The 15,548-nt window shown below is 41.1% G+C and overlaps 1 long non-coding RNA gene across 1 annotated transcript; it reads left to right on the top strand.

The window, feature by feature from the left end:
• Positions 1 to 8,225: 8,225 nt before the first annotated feature.
• Positions 8,226 to 12,563, top strand: LOC113009504 (uncharacterized). Its single transcript, XR_003270188.1, has 4 exons — positions 8,226 to 8,462; positions 8,548 to 8,643; positions 9,906 to 9,947; positions 12,140 to 12,563. It is a non-coding gene; the product is annotated as an uncharacterized LOC113009504 (long non-coding RNA).
• The last annotated feature ends 2,985 nt before the right edge of the window (positions 12,564 to 15,548 follow it).

Raw genomic sequence — 15,548 nt, 5'->3', positions numbered from 1 at the left:
GCTTTCAAAGAAATTCACTGTCATTGCAGTTTCAGAGATTGGTTAGATGGGGATCAAAAAAATTTGTAAAGCTTGATGGCTATGACACATTTTGCATCAACAGAAATAAAAAAAAAGGAGGGGTTGACTTGTATACTGACAATAATTAAAAAAGTAGAATCATCAGTGAACTGTCACTAGCAGAGGATAATATAATGGAGTGCATAACTATTGAAACAGAAGCTGAAAAGTCAAAGAATCTGCAAATCAGCTGCATTTATCGGAGCCCTGGATCATGTATAAAAATGTTCACTGAGGAAATGCTGAAGATGTATAATCCTGTTAACAACAAGAAAATGACATTTATTTATGGTGATTTCAATATAGATTTGTTTAACCTAACCATGAATTAACTATGCCAAAAGTGTGACAACAATGATGCCTGACCTGAACATGATAGTGAGCAGGAGCGTGATAAAAACTGTGAGGAAAAACCAAAACTTAAGACATGAACGTGCCCTGAACACAATCATGTGAAAAATGCTAGAAACAATGACATGACATAGGGGAAGTACAACGGATGACCTGAGGATGACCAAATGGAAACACGCAGAGTAAATTCACACAAGGAGTGATCAGGAGAACTGGAAACACATGAGGGAACAGCTGACTAGAATGAACATAATGAAGCCACAGTGAAAGTGGAACTAAAACAATGAAGATGGAACCCCTTCAAAGTAAAACTGGAACCATAATAAGACACAGACATGACATGAGACAACATGAAACACAAGACAGGCAATGACGTGGACTTAACATGGTGGTCTGACGAGGAGCACGAACACTGCTCAGACACACATACAGAAGGGAAAAGGGAAACTGGAAATCAGGCAAGGACATAACTAAGCACCTGAAGGGTGAGGGACACTTAACACAGGGGTGAAAACACAAGGGGAACCTCATCAACAAAAGAACTAACATGGAAACCTCGAATGCACTTTGGACAACTAAATGACAGTGAAACATAAACAAAGAATATCAAAATACCAGAAAACTCAAAAGACTGTGTCACGAGACCCAGGACCCTGAAAGAAATTGTAAAAACTGCACACCCTCCTAAAACTAAAAATATTAATGTAGCAAACTCAGTGTTTATGATGGGAGTAGATGAAGAGGAAAATATTGTTGTAGTTACATCCTTTAAGTCCAAAGAATCTACCTACTGTAATGGCATTGATATGGATTTAATTTAAAATATTATTGGATGTGTTGTGAAACCATTTACCTAGATGTGGAATCTGTCATTACAAAATGGTTTAGTCCCTGACAAGATGAAAATTGCAAAGGTAGTTCCAATATATAACACTGGAGATAAACATCTTCCCACAAACTATCTGCCCATCTCTTTACTGCAGTTCTCTAAGATACTGGAAAAAAATCGTTATAAAAGATTGTATGACTTTATCACAAAAAATAATGTACTACATGGACATCAGTATGGATTTAGACCCAAAAAGAACAACCACACATGGATGTCAAAGTTTTTTTTAGGTAAAAAAAAAAAAAGCATTAACTACAATCAAGCACAACCTTTTACTTAACAAACCATACACATATGGGGTCAGAGGAGTGGAGTTATTACTGGTTAACAGTTACCTTGAAAACCAGAAACAATTTATCAAAATAAATGCCATGAAGTCACAATTGAAACCTGTTGTTTGTGGGGTTCCCCAAGGATCCGTTTTGGGACCAGTGTTTTTCATATTGTACATTAATGACATACTGTCACGACCGCGCTGGCAGACGTGTGGAATTGGAGAAAGGACCCAAAATGCGGCAGCTCTGGTGCAGATGAGTATTTATTTAACAAAAGAAAATACAAACAGCAAAGGCGTGGGTGAAGGTGAAACAGGAAAACCTAAACTGGGTAAAACTAACAAAACAAACCAGAAACGAAGATGCAGGGAGGTCCGGGGAAATACATACGGAGAGACGCAGGGAGACCGAGGGGAAACAACACAGACGAACCAGCAATTACTAAGACAGAAAATACAACTTAAATACACTCAGAGAACACAGGGAGATTACACACAGGTGGGAAACACAGCTGGGAGTGATTAACATGACGAGACTAGGGAGGCAAACTGAAAACACTCACATAAGACGCAGACCTTCACAATAAAACAGGAACTTACACATGAAAGGACACAAACTAAGAAACGCGGACTAGATACAGGAACACACGGGGGGAACAGGGTAAACACTAATCAGAGGAAGAGCAGAACCAAAATCGTGAAGAGAAAAACACAAAACGCTGGGTCAAAAGGACCCAGGATCATGACACATACGGTATGTGCAATTTCAAGTCTTTGAAAATAATATTATTTGCAGACGATGCAAACTTACTGTGCTGTGGAAGTAACTTGGAATAACTTCTGAATGAACCAGAAAATGAATTAAATAAATAGCAAAATAGCAAATTCTCTGTATTGTTCTATTATACTCCCTTAAATGATATATTGTGTGGAAGTGTGGGGAAACATGTAGACACACCTATCCATTATACATTCTGCAAAAAAAAAAAAAAAAATCAATAAGGATCATAAATAAAGCCACTTCAGGAGAATCCACTTTTTATTAAATTTATCCATCCATTCATGCATCTTCTTCCACTTATCCAGGGCCGGGTCACTGGGGCAGCAGCCTAAGCAGAGAAGCCCAGACCTCCCTCTCCTCAGCCAGCTCCTCCAGCTTGTCAGGGTGAACACCAAGACGATCCCAGGCAAGCTGAGAAATATAATCTCTCTCTCTAGCATGTCCTGGCTCTGCCCCGGGGCCTCCTCCCGATGGGACATGCCCGGAACACCTCAACCAGGAGGCGCCCAACAGGCATCCTTATCTACTCTGAGCCCCTCCCAGGTGGCGGAACTTTTCCCCCTATCTCTAAAGGAGAGATAAGCCATCCTTCTGACGAAGCTCATTTCTTCCGCTTGAATCCGCGATCTCGTTCTTTCGGTCACTACCCACAGCTCGTGACCATAGGTGAGGGTAGAGACATATATTGACCGGTAAATTGAGAGCTTCGCTTTTACACTCAGCTCTCTCTTCACCATGATGGACCGGTACAGCATCCGCATCACTGCAGCGGCAGCACCAATCCGTCTGTCGATCTGATGCTCCCTTCTCCCATCACTAGTGAACAAGACCCCAAGATACTTAAACCCCTCCACTCGTCCCTGACCATGGGTGAGCACTCCACCCTTTTCCAGCTGAGGACCATGGCCTCAGATTTGGAGGTGCTGATTCTCATTCCCACTGCTTCACACTCGGCTCCGAACCATTCCAGTGCAAGCTGGAGGCCATCACCCGATGAATCTAACATAACCACGTCATCTGCGAAAAACAGAGATGAGATTCTGAGACTACCCAAGTGAAAGCCTTCCGCCACATGGCCATGCCTAGAAATTCTGTTCATAAAGATTACGAACAGAATCTATGATAAAGGGCAGCCCTGGTGGAGTCTATTACCCACTGAAAATGAGTCTGACTTCTTGCAGGCCAAGCTCATGTTGTATATGGATCAAATGGCCTGTAGCAATGGGCTGGACACCCCATACTCCCTATGCACCTCCGACAGGACACGGTTGAATGCCTTCTCCAAGGCCACAAGACACATATAGACTGGTTGGGCAAACTGCCATGCACCCTCAAGTATCCTTGAGAGGATAAAGACCTGGCCCAGTGTTTCACGACCAGGACGAAAACCACATTGTTCCTCCTGTATCCGAGGTTCAAATAATGGATGGACCCTCCTTTCCAGCACCCTGGTATAGACTTTCCCAGGGAGGCTGAGGAGTTAATATTCTTAAATTTAAGGATTTGGTTGACCTCAGAACTGCAAATAAATCTTTACCCCACAAGACACTCAAACTCACTCTCTCTCTCTGTCTCTCACACACACTATAGGAAGTTGATTTATACATCTGTGTATTTTCTCATTTTTTGCGTTCCAGGTGCGATATGTTTGTTTTGCTTTGTTTTTGTGTTTTTTGTCTCTTACAGATGCAAGACTTGGTGATACATTGTGTATTTCTGTTTGTTTCTATCACCCCATTTCTACCCACCTGCTCTTTTTTTTTTCTCTTGTCTGTCTTACCTTAGACATCATCGTGTAATATGATGTCTAAGCAAGCAAGTTATTTCAGATATGACATATAATGTCATATCTGAAATAACACAAAAGAAATTAATAAGTCAACAGATAAAAGATTGACATATACAAGATGAGCCTGTAGAAACTTTACATAGCAGTTGTTGCAAAGCACAATGTGTTCGGCACCACCTTGCATTCAGATCACAATTCTGATTGCAAAAGTTTCCAGGAAGGACAAGATTACAAAAAAGGGACATCTCTTCCTGTGAGAGAAAGGTTTTCTTTAAAACCATTGCAAAGTGCTTGCCCATAGAGTGTTGTATAGTTGTTGCTGTTCTTTCAGACTCCCATGTCCTTCAACACGAAATAAAATCTATGTGGTTGATCTGTGTGATCTTTTCAAAAAATCTTGTGTTCACAACAAACACCACAGAGGAAATGCTCCAAAACCATCTGCCATTCGGGATCTTTTGATCCTATCATCAGTTTCTAATGCTGACAATAAACAGAGTTTGCTTCCATACACACTAATATCCTGCTGTAAAACCATGTCCTGCTTTCAAAATAAAGAAATTAAAAACAAAAAAAAACCACAGTTTATATGACTAATGATATTAAATCTAACTTTTTTTTCATTGCGTCAGTCATGATTTCATCGTTTAGATATTCATGTAATGACCACAGCAGGGTGATGAGATACAGCTATAAAAGATTAAGACAAAAGGAGTTAATTAAACGCAGTGCTCAAGAGTCAAATAAGTACGTACAAAAAACAGGAAGAAATAACAATAACTGAAAACAGGGAAACAGACACACACAAAAGATGGGGGTGGGACCAAGACTTAAACAATGAGTGTAGATAGATAAGAAAGGTAGGGCTATACTCATATGCACACTGTGGAGGAGAATTAAGGAACATGTTGACACCAGGAGGACAGGGTGTGTGGACTAAGACCATCTTTTTCTAACTTCAGCCAAGTAGTTTCTATGCCATGATGTGTTATATGTACCTTCTTGCTGCCAACTGGCCAGTCACTGGTGTTAATTGATGAATAATAATTACAGCAGCTCCTTCACAAAAGTCTAACACATATTTGAAACCTGGCAACAACCGAAAGAGCTGTACACAAACCAACACCTTGGTCCAACAGTGAGGTGCAGACCCATCACTCTAGCAGCAGGTATACTGTACCATTGCCTTGATGTCATCCATTGTTGTGTTGTTTGTGTGGCATACAAATGATCTCATGGGGCTTTTTAATCAATTTGCCATAATAACCCCAAGCACAATGAGGTGGTACTCAAACCTGAACTCGATACCATGTAAAAATAGATTTCCGAATCTCTCTCTGCAGACATCATTCGTCCATCCTCCTCTCCTCTGGGTGCAGGGTTCTTTTCTGGTTGAGAAGAAGGACGAGTCCCTTCATCCGTGCATTAATTTCAGAGTGTCATTAAACATACATCTTTTGGATAAGCTGCAAATTTTTCAACTATTTCACAGGCTTAGTCAAAACCTCTGCATCCATATCTGCTGTTGGACAATATTCAATGACTACCTTTCTGTCACTGACAGCAGAGCTTATATAATGATATCTGATGTTGACATGTTTACATGTCTGACAACAACTTCTTTGACAAAGCAATTGCATTTTGCTTGTCTTCAAAGACTGACTGTACATCTCAGTCAGTAACTGTGAAAGATATAAATTTTCTCGTGTATTGGCAGCCAATGCCATATACTCTGCTTCATATGTAGATAAAGCTACGGTTGGCTGCTTTTCAAACATCCATGAAATGATAGGACCACTTTCAGTCAGACTAAAACAGTATCCTGTTGTGCTTCGGCTGTCATTTAGGTCTGTGACCAGATCAGCATCACTATATGCACGTTTTTCTTCCCTTTTCTTATGACACAACTCTTGTTTCATATTTCCGTTTAAGTACCTTGGTCCTGATAGGTATTGTGATAGTTTCCTGACAACCCAACTGAAATCAGGTCTTGTACATGTCATTGCATAAATCAAGCTGCCTATCATCTCCCAATATTTCTTTGGGTTAGCAGGTTCTCAATCACCATCACAGTTTGGTTTTTGTTCACATGGAGTTGATCTACCCTTGCAGTCAGACATTTCAAACCTCTCCTTGGTTCATTCTCACTTCTCGTTCTCTGTCTAAAGTCAATGGCTAGGAAATGTTTAAGTCTTCCAAAGCCTTTCATCTTAAAATTTGCCCTGTAGCTGTGGTCAGCGTGTATTGCTGTATCATCCCCACAAGTCACTTTGCACTCATAGTCCTTCAGCTACTGTGGGCTTTTTCGGTCTCTCTGGGGATGGCGTATGCTTTGACAGTTTTCTTCCTGTCCTGCCAGAATGTCACTCACCGGTGTCTCAATTTGAAGCCCTTTTATCTTCCCTGGATTTTCATCAACCTGATCAGTCTTTACCATAAAGGATTCTAATCTCTTCCCATGTGTATCGACATCATATGTTTCCAGATCTATCTGGGTTTGTCATTCAACTACATCTCTTGTAACAAACTGCACTAGTCTGTGTTTAAGGAGTTTGCATGCATAGCAAACTCATCATCAACTCATCAAATTGTTGACTTCAGTCTCAATTGTTTGTTTTTGCACTGTTCTTTTTTTCATCTTCCAGCATTGGAAGGTGAGATTTCTGTTCCATTTGTCTGCCGTTGTCGCAGGATCTGGAGGGTCACCCAGGCAGCCTTTTTACGGATGAAGGAACAAAATAAGCACCTCGCTGACCTTTGTTGTACCTCTGTGCCCTGCTATTACCCTGGCCAGAAGGTCTGGCTGTCCACAAAGCACACTCCTCTCAAGTCAGAACCTAAAAAACTCATCCCCAGCTATATCAGTCTTTTTGAATTCGACTGATATTCAAGTCTCTAGTCCATCTTGTTTCTGTCCAGTTAAAATTAGCAAGCAACATTAGCGTCCACTATTCCTTAGTCTTTGTACTGCAACCCTATTTTGCATCTCATAGTTTTGTTTGCCTGTGTTTTGACTCTGTTATGGAAAGGACTGGGACTGTTGTCTTCAGAGAGAGGAGGTGAAGCTTAGATGTCCCGATGCAGAGCGGTACAGGAGCAACTTTGTGATGTAGGTGCTGCATGGGGGAGGGAGGGTGAGGCCTCTGCAGCACCCAGGGGTCCGCTTAGTATTCAGCAAAACACTCATTAGACATGCAAAGCTGCAGAGTTGGCGCTTGAAGCCTGAATGAGTTGCCTTTGTCCTGTAATTGGAGATGGTTCTGTGGGAGCCACAAAGAGAGCAGGGCCTCCTCACCCTCCTCACCCATTCCACTTTTCTCTGATCCATCCTGTCCTTCCTCCTCACTTTGTTGTGTAACTTGTGGCACAAAGATTCAGTTTCCAGGAAATTATCCAAGTAAAATCTCAAAAGTAGAGAAGCAACCAAGCATCACAGGTCAAGTCTGTGATATTTAAAGTAACTCTGACGTTCTCACCTGTTAACCTGCAGATGGCAGACACCACATCTTTTTAACAGCACAAATGAGCATTCATTTTGAACAAAATTCATTCATTCTGATATTAATTCCTATGCAATGTACGTGTATGGACAAACGCTGCTAAGTGGAAGTGAGATTTGTATTGTTATCAGACCTTTGTCTGAGGATCAAAGCATGAAACTGAAAATATTTTACATATTAATTTCATTAAAAATGTGTCAAATTCTTGAAAACAGTGTAGTTATATACTTAAACTCTGAACTTCTTTATTTGAAGTTCATAGTTTTTGCCGACAGCAGCATAGTAAAAAACAGCAATAAGAGGCTTCAGAGCATATAAGACCACTCTGCTTTATGGATTATTTTTGTGGGTACAAAACCAGAACAAAACACACACCAGGAGGTTTTTGCTGGGCCACAAGCCCATCTATTCCTAGTGCCAAGAAGATCTTTACTAAATCAAACGTAAATCATCAAGATTTCCACACGGAACTGGTTGGGGCCTAGGTTAACTGGTCAACATGGTTCCAGTGGAAAGTGTGCTACTGCTGGGCAAAGACAAAAGTTTGGAGGCAGTGAGAGAGAAGGAAAGGCAGTGGGTGTAGTGTGGAGGTGGAGTAGTGTAGGGACTTTGAAAGTAGAAACTATGACTGGTAAAGAGAGACAGCTGGTTGATGGAGAGAAAGAAGGTAGGAATATTGTATGTGCAAGAGACAAGATGTAATGAAAGCAGGGCCAGGAGTATTGAATGCTGATTCAAATTATTCTATCATGGTGTAGATAGGAAAAAAATAGATTAGGGGTCATCTTTAAGAAGAGGATGTGAATAGTATTGTGGAGGTAAAGCAAGTGTCAGACAGGATCACGAGTTTGAAGCTGAAAATTGAATATGTGATGAAATGTGGTCAGTGTGTATGCCCCACAGGTTGGATATCCATCAGAAGAGAGAGAGAGGAATTCTGGGGAAACTCGAACCAAGCTCTCACTACAATAGAGACTTGATACCGGGCCCAATCCGCAGGTTCGTTTCTAGTTTACCTTTATTTGCACCTGGCCAAATTTTGATTGCACATCCAGTCTCCTTCATTGCAGCTACACTATTGTTTTTTCCAGTCTTCTTATGTGCTATTGCATCTGCTTTACCAACCACTGGCATTAGATCAAAACTACAACACTATACAAATTTATTATCCATCCAGATACATGGAAAGGCCTTAAGATTTATGTATAGTAATATGTTCCCATCCCATTTTGGTCCAGACACGTGGCTCTCAAAGACTGTTTTATGCAGACAGTCTTTGACATCCACACATTTCTCCCAAACAGCATTCACAAATGGCATGTTTTCAAAATTCCAACAAGTAGTCAGTGGCCAGTGTATTTGCTGATCTGAGTATCTGCTAATGCTTTCGTTCTTTTGGGTCAATGGATGAAAAAAGTTGCAAAAGCAGATAATTTTGCAATAAACACTTTCAGATCAGTTTCTTGCAGAACACCCGTGCTACAGGATTAGTTTTAACAGGGTCTATATAGCAGTGTATATAACAATGGTGACACAGTGATTAACGCTGTTGTCTCACAGGACGAAGGTCTTCAGTTTGACCCCATCATCTGGCCAGGGCCTTTCTGTTTGCGTGGGTTCTCTCCAGCTACTCTGATTTGAGGGTTATGAGTTGTTTGCACCTTGCAGTGAACTTTCTGTATTTACTTTCATGCAGTCTTCTCTTTATGGTAGATTTGGATATGGATACACATACTCCCTGGGGAGTGTTGTTCACTTGGATGGCTGTTGTGAAGGGGTTTCTCTTCATCATGAAAATGATTCTGCGATCATCCACCTCTATTGTTTTCCATGGTCGTCCAGGTCTTTTTGTGTTACTGAGTTCACCAGGGATTTCTTTGTTTCTCAGGATGTACCAAACTGTAGTTTTTGCCACTTGTAATATTGTAGCAATAGGTAGGTTAGGTTATAACAAAGTTAAAATGGCTAAAAAGCAAGGCCCACTTTGCTTGCACTGCTCTGTTAGTATGATAATGTACTATGAGGCCTTTAAGATTTGATGGTGCCCATTCAAGATTTTATTTGTGCAGAAAAGTTATTTAAATTTAATTCTGGATTTAACAAGGAGCCAATGAAAAGATGTCATTATAGGGGATATGTCTCTTTTTCTAGTCACAGTTAGGTTTGCGGGTTCCCTTCCTTCACCTTAGTCTTTCTATGGCGTTAATAACCTTGTTTTGAATCTTCATCTTCATAATAACGGTTTATTCTCTTTGCCTCAGGAGTCTGCACTTGCGGTTCTTGACACAGTGAAATGATCTAAGGTATGATTGACCTTCACCAAACATTAAACAGCTTTAATCCTGCCCTAAGTCTTTATCTGTTTGAGCCTGTTTCTGTCAAACAGAGACAGTCTGACATCAGATTGCATCGCTGGTAGTTTCTGAAGCTGTGAGCACTTTACAAACACAGAGCACAACTGTCACTTACATTTTTAGAATTGCAACTAAGCTCATGATCTAAGACTAAGATAAATATTATACTAATATAGGTCTAAAGTATTATTAGTAAAACTTAAATGCTCCATCTTCATAATGTGTTTTATGAAAAAAGGTTAAAATATTTTGCACAGGCCACAAGTTTTCCCAATGTTAACGAGAACTTGCAGAAAATCTTCAGACCAAGACATTAAAAAAAATTCAGATTACTTCTTATTTGTCTGCCAATTTAAAAATTGGAAGAAAAAATTGGACTTTATGGATCATTTTGCAAACGTTTTAATACTTTGAGCAGCGCGGAGCTCTATGCCCTATGATAAACAGACTCTCTGGGCCCTCGTTCTTTCTTAATCCCTATCTCTTATGTTTTAATTGTTTTTCAACAAATAATTGAGCCATGTACATTACAATCTAAATAACTAACAAATACTAGAAGCAGAGTAAAGGGAGAAAATAAACAAGAAAACATGAAGACATTTAGTACACAAACAGAAACCTAAATACAAGGTAACAAAAAAAGCTAATTACTGAAATACAGAAACACAGGAATACTAAGAAATATTTCTGATATAGGCCACATACGCTGATAAAAGCTTTCAATATCCCAGGTGAGAGCACCCACCCTGCAGGTGGCAGGTAGAATGGGAGCTGGGAAGAATTGTTCATTATCTGAGGAATACTGGTGGGAAAGTGCTTCTGGCTTGGTATTCTGAGAGCCTGGGTGACAGGAGAGAGAGAGATTAACTTGGATGAAAGACAGAGACCAGCGAGCTTGCTGGAAATTAAGTCCTTTAGCATTTCGGAGATATGGGCAATCGTGGCTCAGGAGTTGGCAGTTCGCCTTGTAATTGGAAGGTTGCCGGTTCGAGCCCTGGCTCCGACAGTCTCGGTCGTTGTTTCCTTGGGTAAGACACTTCACCCGTTGCCTATACTGGTGGTGATCAGAGGGCCCGGTGGCGCCAGTGTCCGGCAGCCTCGCCTCTGTCAGCGTGCCCCAGGGCAGCTGTGGCTACAACGTAGCTTGCCATCACCAGTGTGTGAATGGGTGGATGACTGAGTGTGTAAAGTGCTTTAGGTTCCTTAGGGAGTAGTAAAGCGCTATACAAATACAGGCCATTTTTTTAATCTGTCCATATGAGAAACAGCTGTATGGCTCCCTCCAGCCAGGGATGCCATCATTCCAGGGTTAATTTATAATTTCCAGAAGCTCTCTATCCCCCACGTTATAGTTTTGCTTGGTGGGGGTGAGGTGACATAAATACAGCTGGCGTTTACCTTGAGGTTCGTATCTGTGGGATAGCACTGCCCCTACTGCTACGTCTGATGCATCGACGTACACGATGAACTGCTTATTAGTACCTGGGTGAATTAGAATGGGGGCAGAGGCAAATAGCTGCTTTCATTTAGTGAAGACAGTGTGGGCCTCCCAGGGCCAGGTGGATGGTATCTTAGAGGAGGTGAGACGAGTGAAGGGAGCAGCAACTTGACTGTAGTTTCTGATGAAGTGTCTGTAAAAGTTAGCAAACCCAAGGAAGCAGGGGAGTTCCCTTCATGGCTTAGGAACGGGCCATCCCTGCACTGCTTTGACCTTTGCTGGATCTGTCTTCACCTGTCCACCCCATGTTAGAGGACACCTAAATGATTGTCTCACATGATTTCAAGTTCAGCTGATGATTGGCTGTTTGTGGGCAATAGTTAAACAACTCACATGTCTTAACGAAAAGGACATCCCATAGAGTTTCACTCTGTGTTTCTGTCTTGCGCTTTGGTTTACTGTGTTGTTAATGTACCACAGGACATAGTTTGATGTTTTTCTGAGCTTTTATAAACTGCACAAATTAAAATCGAATGGGGCAAAAACACCTGAGCTACTGACTCATAAAATCTACTTTGATCTTTAAAAGAAGGACATGATAAATGAAATCTGCTAAATTGAATTATGAATCACAGGGCTGGAAATTATTTTAATTGTTTGTAACTGTAAATTTGTTTGCTTTGCCTTTTCCTTTGAGGGGCAGATCCAGATCAGAGTTTGTCAGGATTTGAACCTGAAGAGAAACAGTTAACAGAAACAGAGTGTCAATTCTCTGGATGACTGGACTCCAACAAACCCTGAAACACAGCAACAAAAGACCACAATCTGCCTCTCCAACCACCCTCCTCTTCACCCCATCGCAGAAAAAAAAAAAAGGATCCCATTATGTAACCCACCAACCATCTCACTCATTAACTGGTTCCCAGTTAAAAGAGTGAAGGGGATGGGAAGGATCACGTGGTGCAGGGGCTTGTTTACCAAAACAAGGGTTGAACGAGGGAGAAACAGACTGTGAAGAAAAAAAGTAAGAAAGGGAGTTAAAAAAGAAGAGGCGAAGCAGCTTTTCCCACCAACTCATTCACAACTCAAATGCTTTCAGTCGCTGTGCTGCTGACCGCCGTCACCATGGAAACGACTGCTCAAGCAAAAGCAGCAAGGGGTGGGAGGGTGAAGGAATGGGAGTGGGAGCAGCAACAGTTTCACATCTGTCCATGTGTTTGTCCACTTCATGAAAACTACACGATTAAAATTCTAAAGACACCTGAACGTCCTTTCTGTGCACCACAGTGTAGCCCGAGGGGGGCAATCTCAGTCCACAAGGGCCGGTGTCCTGCAGGTTTTAGATCTCACCTTGGGTCAACACCCCTGAATCACGTGATTAGTTCGTTACCAGGCCTCTGGAGAACTTCAGGACATGTTGAGGAGCTCATTTAGCCATTTAAATCAGCTGTGTTGGTTCGAGGACACATCTAAAACCTGCAGGGACACCGGCCCTCGTGGACTGAGATTGCCCACCCCTGGTGGGTGTAGCTACTCTGTGGATGGAAAGGGGAAATGAAATTCAATTCATTTCTGTTTAATTTTCTGTAGTCTGTTTTAATCTGTTTGCTATTCATAGTCTCTCTTCTCTTGCCTCTCAACTGTGACAGACTTATTTTAGGATAAAGTTCATAGACTTTCTGAATGCTTTCTGTTTTATTTCAATTTTTTGCATGTTTGTTTGGCTTTAATCAGATATGAATGGTAATTATATGCATGCAGTTTTTATGTGACCATTAAAGTTCATTTAAATAGTATGTCTGCTGGGTGGAAAGCCCAAAAAGGATCTTGCTGTTACCATAATATCAAAATATTTCCCATGTGTGGGACTAATAAAGGTTTGTATCTTATTTTTAGTTCATTCAACTGAAGGACAGATGCATTTTTCAGTAGCCAGTCATCTGTTGTCCACCCATCCCTCACACACCATGGTCGTCCAGGTCTTTTTGTATTACTGAGTTCACCAGGGCTTTCTTTGTTTCTCAGGATGTACCAAACTGTAGTTTTTGGCACTTGTAATATCGTAGCAATAGGTAGGTTAGGTTATAACAAAGTTAAAATGGCTAAAAAGCAAGGCCCACTTTGCTTGCAGCTGGCCCTGCCCAGTCTGCAAGCAAAGTGCTCTGTTAGTATGATAATGTACTATGAGACCTTTAAGATTTGATGGTGCCAATTCAAGATTTTCTTTGTGCAGAAAAGTTATTTAAAATTAAAAAGCAGCAAGGGGTGGGAGGGTGAAGGAATGGGAATGGGAGCAGAAACAGTTTCACATTAGTCCATCTGTTTGTCCACTTCATGAAAACTACACGATTAAAACTCTAAAGACACCTGAACGTCCTTTCTGTGCACCACAGTGTAGCCGGGGGGGGGGGGGCAATCTCAGTCCACGAGGGCCAGTGTCCTGCAGGTTTTAGATCTCACCTTGGGTCAACACCCCTGAATCACGTGATTAGTTCGTTACCAGGCCTCTGGAGAACTTCAGGACATGTTGAGGAGCTCATTTAGCCATTTAAATCAGCTCTGTTGGTTCGAGGACACATCTAAAACCTGCAGGGACACCGGCCCTCGTGGACTGAGATTGCCCACCCCTGGTGTAGCTACTCTGTGGATGGAAAGGGGAAATGAAATTCAATTCAGTTCTGTGTAATTTTCTGTAATCTGTTTTATTCTGTTTGCTATTCATAGTCTCTCTTCTCTTGCCTCTCAACTGTGACAGACTTATTTTAGGATAAAGTTCATAAGACTTTCTGAATGCTTTCTGTTTTATTTCAATTTTTTGCATGTTTGTTTGGCTTTAATCAGATATGAATGGTAATTATATGCATGCAGTTTTTATGTGACCATTAAAGTTCATTTAAATAGTATGTCTGCTGGGTGGAAAGCCCAAAAAGGATCTTGCTGTTACCATAATATCAAAAATATTTCCCATGTGTGGGACTAATAAAGGTTTGTATCTTATTTTTAGTTCATTCAACTGAAGGACAGATGCATTTTTCAGTAGCCAGTCATCTGTTGTCCACCCATCCCTCACAGTTCGCAGAAAACCTCCAGATTTTAGTGAAATACGACTAATTTGTCTGTTATACAACTCTTTGTTACTCTCCTTGACATCTCGGAGGGGTGGTGGGATTACTGTTCTATATATTTAAAAAAAAGTTTAGTAATAACTCTGTATTTCTGCCTGTATTAGTCCTCACTATATATCATCCTCCTAGACTGAGACATGGCTTCTTGGAAAAATTGGTCAACTTTTTTTTTCAAACTTAGAATAGAATAGCCCTTTATTGTCACTGTACATGTACAACGATAGGTATGCTATAAAACTTCTTTTTTTTAAAGCGACATGGGACATCAATGTCGTAATTCGGACAGCTTGTGATCTAATGATAAATAATGTTCTTTTACTCAAACTTAGAGACCAGCCGTTCCAAACAGATTCCAATTTGTAATAATGTAGCTCTCCACTGGAGAAATCCTGCACTCCACTCGAGCTGCACTCACCCCAAGCTACTTAGGAGTTGCTTGGGAGGTAGAGAAGGAGGTACAGCAGGTCATCTACTAATTGGAAGGTCGATGGTTTGATCTCTGGCTGCTTCCAGTCTGCATGCAAAAATGTTTGTGGACAAGATACTAACCACAAGTTGTTCTCTGATGTATTCATCAGAGTATGGATGTGAGTGTTGTATAAAAAGAACTTGAATAGAAAAAGTGCTGGTGTGAATGAGGTGCTTTGAGTGCGCAGGGAGATTAGAAAACTGCTATGTTGGACTGTTTTCTCTCGGGTTCCCTCCCCAATCACATCATTTTGTACTGCTGTGTACAAAACGATGTGAGTTTTTACAGATAATTAGGAGATTTTCTGGATCAAAAACAACGGCATCCATCCCACTTTGGATGGATGGAGCAGCTGTCATTTGTGGAAATCTGAAAAGCCCCCCAACCGGAATAATCATAATAATGCAGTCTTACATGCTTACATGCCTCTCTGCTGCTCTGTCTCCTTGAAGGAGGAAGTTCATTGTCACACTGATACTTTCTACTTTTAGCCATTTCTGCTTCTCCTGACACAAAAA

This window comes from Astatotilapia calliptera, chromosome 17, assembly GCF_900246225.1.
Source record: "Astatotilapia calliptera chromosome 17, fAstCal1.2, whole genome shotgun sequence".
Classification (NCBI taxonomy): domain Eukaryota; kingdom Metazoa; phylum Chordata; class Actinopteri; order Cichliformes; family Cichlidae; genus Astatotilapia; species Astatotilapia calliptera.
This window is presented reverse-complemented; position numbering and strand designations above follow the sequence as displayed.